The sequence below is a fragment of the Lingula anatina genome, chromosome 3 (assembly GCF_051362555.1).
Source record: "Lingula anatina isolate TDL-2025a chromosome 3, LinAna3.0, whole genome shotgun sequence".
Taxonomy (NCBI): Eukaryota; Metazoa; Brachiopoda; class Lingulata; order Lingulida; family Lingulidae; genus Lingula; species Lingula anatina.
Window position 1 is genome coordinate 24,751,282 of NC_141769.1, and position 9,335 is coordinate 24,760,616.

General features: G+C 36.9%; 2 long non-coding RNA genes across 2 annotated transcripts; one reads left to right on the forward strand and one right to left on the reverse strand.

The window, feature by feature from the left end:
* Positions 1–900: 900 nt before the first annotated feature.
* LOC147763114 (uncharacterized) lies at positions 901–1,910 on the forward strand. The gene is made up of 2 exons (XR_015333624.1): positions 901–987; positions 1,772–1,910. It is a non-coding gene; the product is annotated as an uncharacterized LOC147763114 (long non-coding RNA).
* Positions 1,911–5,760: 3,850 nt separating this feature from the next.
* On the reverse strand, positions 5,761–8,216 carry LOC147763115 (uncharacterized). The gene is made up of 2 exons (XR_015333664.1): positions 7,881–8,216; positions 5,761–6,401 (listed from the first exon to the last, which is right to left on the reverse strand). It is a non-coding gene; the product is annotated as an uncharacterized LOC147763115 (long non-coding RNA).
* Positions 8,217–9,335: the final 1,119 nt, after the last annotated feature.

The window sequence follows — 9,335 nt, forward strand, 5'->3', positions numbered from 1 at the left end:
GTTGTCAACGTTATCATACACATACTATCCTGGGGGGATTGAGGCGCAGGGTTAAGTGAAAATTTGGATATTGATTTGGAAAATTTGGATTAGAATATATGGTGCTAAAATATTGAAACTCGTTGGATAAAAACATAATGAAAGTAAAGAAAGAAAGATTCGCCGCAAGTTTTATGTAAAAAGTGCCTTGAATAGATTTTACACGATTTTTACACTCTTCCAAGTTATGCAGAATGTCCATTTTAGTGATAAAACACCCACTCACATCAGATTCTGTACACTCTAGTTTCAAGTTTCGTTTTTCATTCGATTCTGCCACTTAGAAATTGCAATCGATTATGCAGGGAAGGTGGAAGGGTTGGTGAAGGGGAGGTGCTCCGTTGTCGTATAATAATAAACCAAAATATAAAGCTCGATCTTAAAATTCATCTTTAACTATGTTAGTCACTGGGGAAACAACATGGCGTCCTCCAGTATTTCTGAGATCGGCATGTACGGAAAAGTTAATTCAACCCTGCCTCTCAGCTTCAAAACTGAAAGGATGTGGTTGTGTTAGTGTAGTCTACATGTACACTGTGTGTATGCTTTTTCGACCCTTTTCGTTCATCTGCGGACAATCCCATTCACATAAATAACCTTGTGATGTTTGCTGATGGTCGAGCCAATATATAAAGGCTCTGTCACACCTAGATCTAGCATAAAGAGGCACTGGTGCACATGGGTATCCCATGTGCCATCGATTATACGCAACACATTGAACGAATGTAAAGGCATCACCACCGGATTAATTGAACATTCCTACACAGTTTCAGTAACAACCCATCACCTAAAATGAGCCATACCTGTTGTAATTTGCATAACAATAAGTGTGAGCTGTCTTCCCGAATGCTCACTTGGCAGTTGGACACGGTCCGGTGTAGACGCAACAGTATGTGTGGTGCAGTCACAACGTTGGGGTTTAGAAAGCATAGAAGCAAACACATGTTTGTGAGTATCACTTTTTCTTCAATAACTTCCACCATTAAATACTTAAGGCTCAGATTGATAAAATATATGTACGACAAATTGTACTAGTATTATTACTTGTATGTTCTTCAAAATGGTAGAATTCATTGGTAATAATATTTTGCATTGGGACTCCAAAAGTACGGGATGAACGGCGCTTTCACCTTACATTTGGTGAAAACCTATGTTTGCTTGAAATCTTTAAGCTCTGCACCATTTTTTTTATCTGTTTGGACATTTTGTGTGCTACTTACAATCGATTTCAAATATTTTTGACCTTATTTAAAATGGTGTGTACAGTACGTGTTTAAATGTAAGTGTTGCCACCAAGGTCTATGATAAGTAATTATTACAATTCTGTCAAAATGCGTCAATATGCACTTCAATAAGTGCTATAACTTTAAATATCAAGAGAATTATATTAACGGTCACAGAAATAATCCCCCTTCAAATAAAACGGGTTGCATTATCAATGTTTTTAGTAAGAGGCCTCACATAGTTGCAGTATATCATGAACTAAATCCAGTTTATGATTTTGGCGTAAGCCAACCTTGTTTTTTTTTTTTTGCGCTCATTCCTTCCCATATATGGATAAAACATTATTTAGTGACGCTAGCTGAGTCTGAGCATCAGACTAGTCAATAAATACGCACTCCATTTCAATTATAAGTACCTTCTCCTGTGGGATATTACATGCATATTTGTATGTTGTGTGAAAGCCTGTCCATTTAGTCTAAAATTGTAAACATAATTTTTTTCTTTTCAGGAGCTCGACGAGGCTCTGCATAGCATGCGCCTGAAAGCAACCTATGATGTCTAGCCTTTGTCTCACACACAGGGATCCCACGCTCATTCGTGCATCTGTTACACTGTATTTGAAAGCTGAATAAATATTTGAGTATTTCCGCGTTTTTTTTCATTCAGTTTTGAAATAATAATGATATAGATATAAATCTTTCTTATTTGAAATTAGTTATATAATTTTGTGTTTGAGGACTTTCAAACTCTATGTACTTAATCTGATCTGTAAATAATTTCTTGAACTTGATGTATCTAAAGATATCTTAAATTAAAATAGTTCTAAACATGATAACAATTTGCCCAGTATTAATATGTAAATAGTGGGATTTGAGCATTCAAACCATTTAACACGCCAATAAAATATCTAAAATGGTTTCCAACAACCCACATAGTGTAAATTTGTAAAAATTTACAATACCGCTTTTCAAAAATTAACAAATCTTTTGTTCTGTTGCATCTGTTTTCCTGGATATAACATTCCTATAATTATGTGAATAAAAAACTGCAGTAAATTCAGAATATTTCAGCGCGTCTTGTAACCCGCATACCCTGGGCGACTCGTATCACACATATTGTAAAGCAGTTGCTCTGGCTTCTTGTTAGAGCAGGTATTTTATTCAAAATTGTTTATCAATTAACATCCCCTTACCTACTAAAATTGGTTAACCATAATGCTTCAAAACGTAGTTCAAGATCACTTGACCAGAAATTGCTGATGCCATGTAATGCCAGAAAATATACGGCGATCTGGCTCTTCAAGTCTATGGACCAAATGAATGGAACAATATATAAAACTACTGTTATTTTCAAAAGACTTTATAATTGATTTGACTCGCTTATTATCTTTAAATTGTACTATATCTTTATGTTTTAACTGCCCATTCATTTATCAACTGTATTCATCTTATTTTGTTCATTTTACCCCTGTAAAGTTTACTGAATATTTTATATGAATTTTAAACTTTAAATTAACGTTCTTTTCTTCTTCTTATTTCTCAACATAGGACAGGTTAATTTTTAACGGTTTTGAGTTCGTAATTTTATTTTATATAATGCCCACCCTATTCTTCGTATGAAAACTTCAATTTGAAATTTGAAAAAAAAATGAAAAAGATGGAAATATTCCAGTGTTACCTTAAACCACGTTTGCCCAAAATTAATATTTTGAAAGTATGAGTTCCTCTTCTCTAAAGCAAACTGAGATCATACAAATAATATTTGACCAATTTTGATTTTAACAAATTCCTAAATGTGCAGTTAATAATGTTAATTTTTATTTGTGATAAAAATAAATTTCACTCTTAAAATAAAATGGACTCACCTCACATGACACCCCTGCCAAATTTAATGGACTCTACCCACCTGACACCCCTCCACTTGAATGGACTCGCCCCACCTGACACCCCTCCACTTGAATGGACTCGCCCCACCTGACACCCCCTCAATTGGAATGGACTCGCCCCACCTGACACCCCTCAATTGGAATGGACTCGTCCCACCTGACACCCCCTCTATTAGAATGGACTCGTCCCACCTGACACTCCCTCCAAAGTAATAGACTCGCCCCACCTGACACCCCCTCCAAAGGAATGGACTCGCCCCACCTGGCACCCCTGCCAATTGGAATGGACTCACCCCACCTGGCACCCCCTCAATTGGAATGGACTCGCCCCATCTGACACCCCTCAATTGGAATGGACTCGTCCCACCTGGCACCCCCCCCTCCAAGGTAATGGACTCGCCCCACCTGACACCCCTGCCAATTGGAATGGACTCGCCCTACCTGACACCCATCCAGATGGATGGACTTGCCCCTCTTGCCCCATTTTACCTGGGCAATTATCCTATCTCGATATGTCCTTAGACACGGATAGAATGAGGTAACCTTGACGTACTATTCAAGGTTAATCACTTCACTCATCTCAGGCAGTTGCTGCATTTGTTCACTCCAGTTTTAGCTGACTTCGTAAGCAAGTTCAATTGAATGTACTTCTTAAACTGGAGTTTAAACAATTCACTAGTTCATCGTAAACACCAAACAACTATTAAGATAGCTTTTAAACGACTTTTTAATCATTTTGATTTATTTTGTTACAGTACTGATATCTATTTAATCCATCCCGGAAGGAATAAACACCAGAACATGGTGCTTTATTCTATATAATAGTTTATTAAAGCTTTTCATCACATGTCATTTAGGTACGTGCCGATAGTCCGAATGTTCTAAAATCCGTATACCTCCAATTGCGTTGTAAGTATATTAAACTTGATGCAAATAAGTTTTGCACAAGGAAAACAGAAGAAAAAGGAAACGTTTTTGTTTATTATATCATAATATCACACTTGTTATTTAAGACTGAAGCAATATCTGAATGAATTCGGATACAAATAACTTGTTTGAAACTATAAAACCATGAACTTAGCATTTCAACCACGTGCATGTAACGCAAGACTGCGTGGGAAGACTCCCTATGACAAAAAAATATGTTGCTAAGAACAAATTACTTCCACAAATATCCACTGGGTCTAGGATAGTATCCGTCTAGAAGATGTAAAACCGTTTGGTAACAAGTGCAACGGTGACAGGGAGACATCTGTCGAATATATTATGCATGCTTTTTTTTGCAATGCCGTTTCCCAGTATGTGCTCGGAGTGTCTAAGAAAGCTTTTGCGACAGTGCAGATGATATGTACAGGTTTCTAGTTTGTAAAGTGTATGATTAGAGGAGACGGAAGGCAGAAGTAAGGTTAGAACAATATTTCTTATCCAACTCATATCATAATCAAATCGGGCGTTTCCTAGGTTTTGATCCAGTTCTGTTATTGTTTTTAAATATTCTTTTATCGTTTGTTTTATTGAACGGTTGACAGGCCAAATGGGACCCACGGAGAGAAAAAGCGAATTATGTCTCCTGTGGGAATAATTTTAAAGTAAAAAAGATTGGCGCGTGCAACTGTACTTTTTACATTTATGTCGAGGAAACCAGTGGTGCATGTGTTATACGAAAATAAGAGATTGCCTCGGATATATGCAGTTGTTCACATTCATAATTGAATTTTCGATAGAAACATGGCACTGAGTTCAACCACTCTGCAGCGTATATAGTCCAGAAAAGCCATTGATTTTCAGGTCTCGGTTATTGTTTTAGCTGTAAAAGCCTCATTAGCCTTTTACTTAATCACGACAATTTCTCATCTTGCTTGTGCCGTCATTTATTATTTACAGGTAGATTTCTGTAGTGCCGGTGCTCATACAGCGTTTCTTGGATATGAACTTGCATCAGAAATTATTGACAAAAATGTACAACTGTGTGTATAGTATACATCATTTCTTCCTTACCTTTTTAATATAGGAAATACAAAAGCACATTCAAAAATAACAAGGCGTATATTAAAGCGATCTAAATTACTTGAAACAAATACGAAAACCTTGTCTTTGGGAGCTAATAATTTAGTTTTGTATTTTAAAACTAGTTTTTGGGGCATGCAATTCACGATTCTGACCAGTAGACGTAATATGATCAAAAGGCTATAGATTCTTAAAGGGCCAATTATTATAAGTATCATTTTTTCATCGTCTCCCGTTACAAACATCATGGTCACCCTGAAGTATGAGACAGATTAACGTCAATCATGTAGGCTTCCAAACCTTCTTGCTTACGAGACGTGTTCTACCGTCTTGTAACTAGTGAAAATTTACCTCAAAATTGGTAAAAAAAAATCACTGATGTAAAACTGTGGAATACATTTTTGACATATTTAACACCGTACTGGTGGCTTTGCCCAGAGGCTTTGACTGAAAGCCTATCTAATGTACATGTATTTAGTATTCATGTATTCAAGTCCTTGCTCTCGCATTACGTCCACAATGTTTGGGCTGTTATCTCTCTATGTAGGGCCTACTTGAAGTTGAAAATGTCACGTGAGTTGAATGACAACAAGACAATAGAGGAGTAGTCAAATGACAATTTAATAACCTCTATGTTTGCCGTTTCAAAAATTACGAAATGAAAATCATGTCGGCCTTTAGTTCATAATCCCGGGAGAATTCGTCCAGTTACTGCATCGTCAGATAATTCATTACTCGAATTCTCCGTATTTGATTATCGTTTTATTCGTCCAAGTCTGGGCAAAAGTTCGAAAACCAAACTCCTGTACATTATAAATTTTTTCTCATCTTTCTGGTTAACTGGAACGTACATGTATTTCCAAGGTTGAAGACATTCAAGTTCTAAAAATAAAACATCATGGTAGCCTTTCTAACTGCACTTATACATTTCAATTACCAAAGAGAGAAGAGCAATACACATGTACATGTAACTGGCAGAGGCGAGTGTATTTTTATGTCAGCAGTTCAACAGGGCCTGATCTTCCTGATTCAGGTTTTCTACAATGGTACCATACTGTTAGTATTGTATGTAGTTAGCATGTGTGTAACGTGTGCTTGACTTCAAATACTGTTAATCGACAAACTACGGCATTGGTTTCTTGCATTTCATTTTACACCTGGCTTCGGAGGGGGAGCATCCAAACCACTGACAGCGAAGATCCGGGCACTTCGCCAGGCATTGTATTTCCGCCTTATGACAGGCTTTCTGAAAAAGATTTTTAGAATGAATGATCTTTTTAGTTTTGAAATATTAAAACTTGTTGATGGGAACAATAGCAACTTGGGGAGGTGTCAAAACAAACATTTTAAGACCTAGGGCGGTTTTACTATACATGTATAATACTCACAAAGATGGACTTAATGTTGTTTCCGATTTTATTTTTATCATTATTAATTGATTTTTATTTTTATTTTGGCAGAGAATAGAAAGTGCTATTTAAAAAATAAGCTGTGCTTTCGGATTCGCCCTAGTAGAATAACTTCATAGGTAGACCCCCTTCCTCCCCGTGTCTGTAAAGATATAAGTACAGGGCCGTAGCCTGAGCAAAATGCCAGGGGGGGCAGTAAGCGGAAACGAGGGGGCGAAGCCCCCGAGGTGGGAGGGGGTGTCCCCCTCCCACGGTGTGGAAATTAAAAAAAAAAACTGTATGTATAATACTGCATTCTGGTGCATTTTCACAGAAAATGATACCAACTTTGCAATTTTTTTTTACCTTTGCGATTATTTTTTTTGCACCTCAAATCCCAGCAGCTGCCCCCCCCTGCCCCCCCCCCCCCACCCCCCCGGAGGCTACGGCCCTGAAGTAGCTGATCATGACTCCCATGGTATTGCGTGAGGATTCGATACCCTCTACTAGAGCCAAGGATTGATTTTTTACTAGATATTCAAATACATGACTATTTTTTTCTACTCTGTGTCCAACAATAATTTTGGCAGGGAATTAATTTCACCACTCAGTCGGCCTATAGTACAGAGTAAGAATTCGTAGTGTTGGCTAAAATACATGTAGCTATACTAATATATATATTGTGATGTAAGCTCTGTTACGTGGGTTAACGAAGGTCGTTCCGTGCTACCTGTTGGTCGGAAAGTTATCGTTGTGTTTTCAAAATATATAAATTTTCAACTTTTAAAAGGAATTGATGTGACAAAACCCCGTTATTACAAGTACAGTGTCCCGATCGATACAAGGAATCCTAAATACTCTAAAAAATTTATTGTGTTGGATGATTTGAGTAAGGCAGATAATGTGTCTATGTGCAAATTCATATTTCTGTATTTTGTATATTCCATAACTGCATGGAAACAATTTGAAAATGATGGTAAAAAATACATGCCGATATAGTAAACATTACTTTTAGCTGTGAAGGTAATATTTAAACTTAATAAATTATTTAAGTAACAGTTGTTTCTAGCTTTAAAGATTTTGACGTGCATTTTCTCATTATCTTGAAAATACTAAAGAGTAAATATGTCCATTAGTATTTTAAAGTTGTCTCTTACGAGACACGAAGTTTTTAAAAAAAAGAAAGATTTTTTCACATTCAATTTCTATCAAATGGGCCTTATTCACTTTTATTTGATATTATTTTTGTTTAAAAAACAAGTAGATAAAGAAAGAAAAATTGAAAGGCGATCAATACCCTGGGAAAAGCACGCATGTACAGGTACTCGAACACTTACTTGGCATGCAGCTTCGTCGTCCGTTGTGGCACATGTATCAGGGTGTATCCACAGACAAAGAAGAAGCAGGAACAGGGCTAGGCTAACAGTCTTCATCTTGTCTCGTAGTATTGAACCGGCAGAGGGAGAGACTCGTATACTTTAATTGCCTGCTGATTACGTGCACGCAGGCCTTAAGAGTGCCTTGATATGCAGACGTGAAACTAAAAGCAATAAGGGTTTAGCACGTTATGGGATTTACAGTCGAAATGTTTTATAGACCTCTCTTCGCGTATAAAAGAGATTAGTTTAGATATATTTGCCTAGGTGTTGCCGAGTGGAGAGAGGTGTGGAGAGAAACTGGGAAGAGAATACGTAACACAATTATTATTATCACGATCCCAAACTATAAAGCTTGTGTCTGATGAGCAAAAGCCAAACGCGGGCACGTTTACAGTGTGCAATACATTAGGACATTGATATCGACCTGATTGAAGGGCTTACGTCACAATTTGTCTAAACAAACATTAGCATCAAACAGCCTTATGCACATAGGCAAGGTAATTTCCTCGTGCCATTTCCCAATGCCAAGTCTTAAAATATCTCACTGAAACAATAATAATGATTATGCTAATATTGATGATGATAATGATAATATTCAAAGTGAGGATGGCGAAATGATGAATGTACTGAAAAACAAAACATACAGAGATTAACCATCCGGATAGATCGATATAATATAATAAATATTTTGAGTATCGATCTATGTAATGGCATTTTACTTCTAGAGCAATTTCTTACAATAAGCTGGAGCTCGCTTAATTTAATTCTATGAGGCATTGACTTAAATTGCTGCCAATCTGGTAGTGCTTTCCATTACCATTAAAGCCTTTCTAATGGAAAAGGTTAGGAGTACATTTATAACACCAAAACGACGTTTACTGCTGCAGATGATTTGTAGGTTTTAAATGCTTTGAAAGAGAATGGGTTTTCGGATTGCAGTAGAGGATGACAAAGAGCACTTATAACAACATTACGTATAGAAAACGGAGAAACAATTTCATAAGCTGAAATGCATTATAAAGATATTTCAGTGTTGACCCTAAGGGTATGTTTACTGGGAAATAAACACTGGGTTTTGAGTTGATATAATCAACTATTCAAAAAATCAACAGTCTATAAAGTTGATTGATGTTTGGAATTGCTTTAGATGAACTGCGTAGCACCACCAAACGCAATTGCATGGATGACCGCATCGAGTATCTAACGCGGACAGGCAAGTCCAAACGGTGTAGCTGACTCAATTCAATGAAACGTAAATTACGCACATTTTAACCACCGACACCTCGTCATTTTGTCCTGAGGTGTTATTTAAACTGTGAACAACAAGATGATTTACAGAACTTGGGAATCCGTCTCTCTTTAGGCCCAACAAAACACTGCTACTTTGATACATTTGTTCAAATTACTCGTATT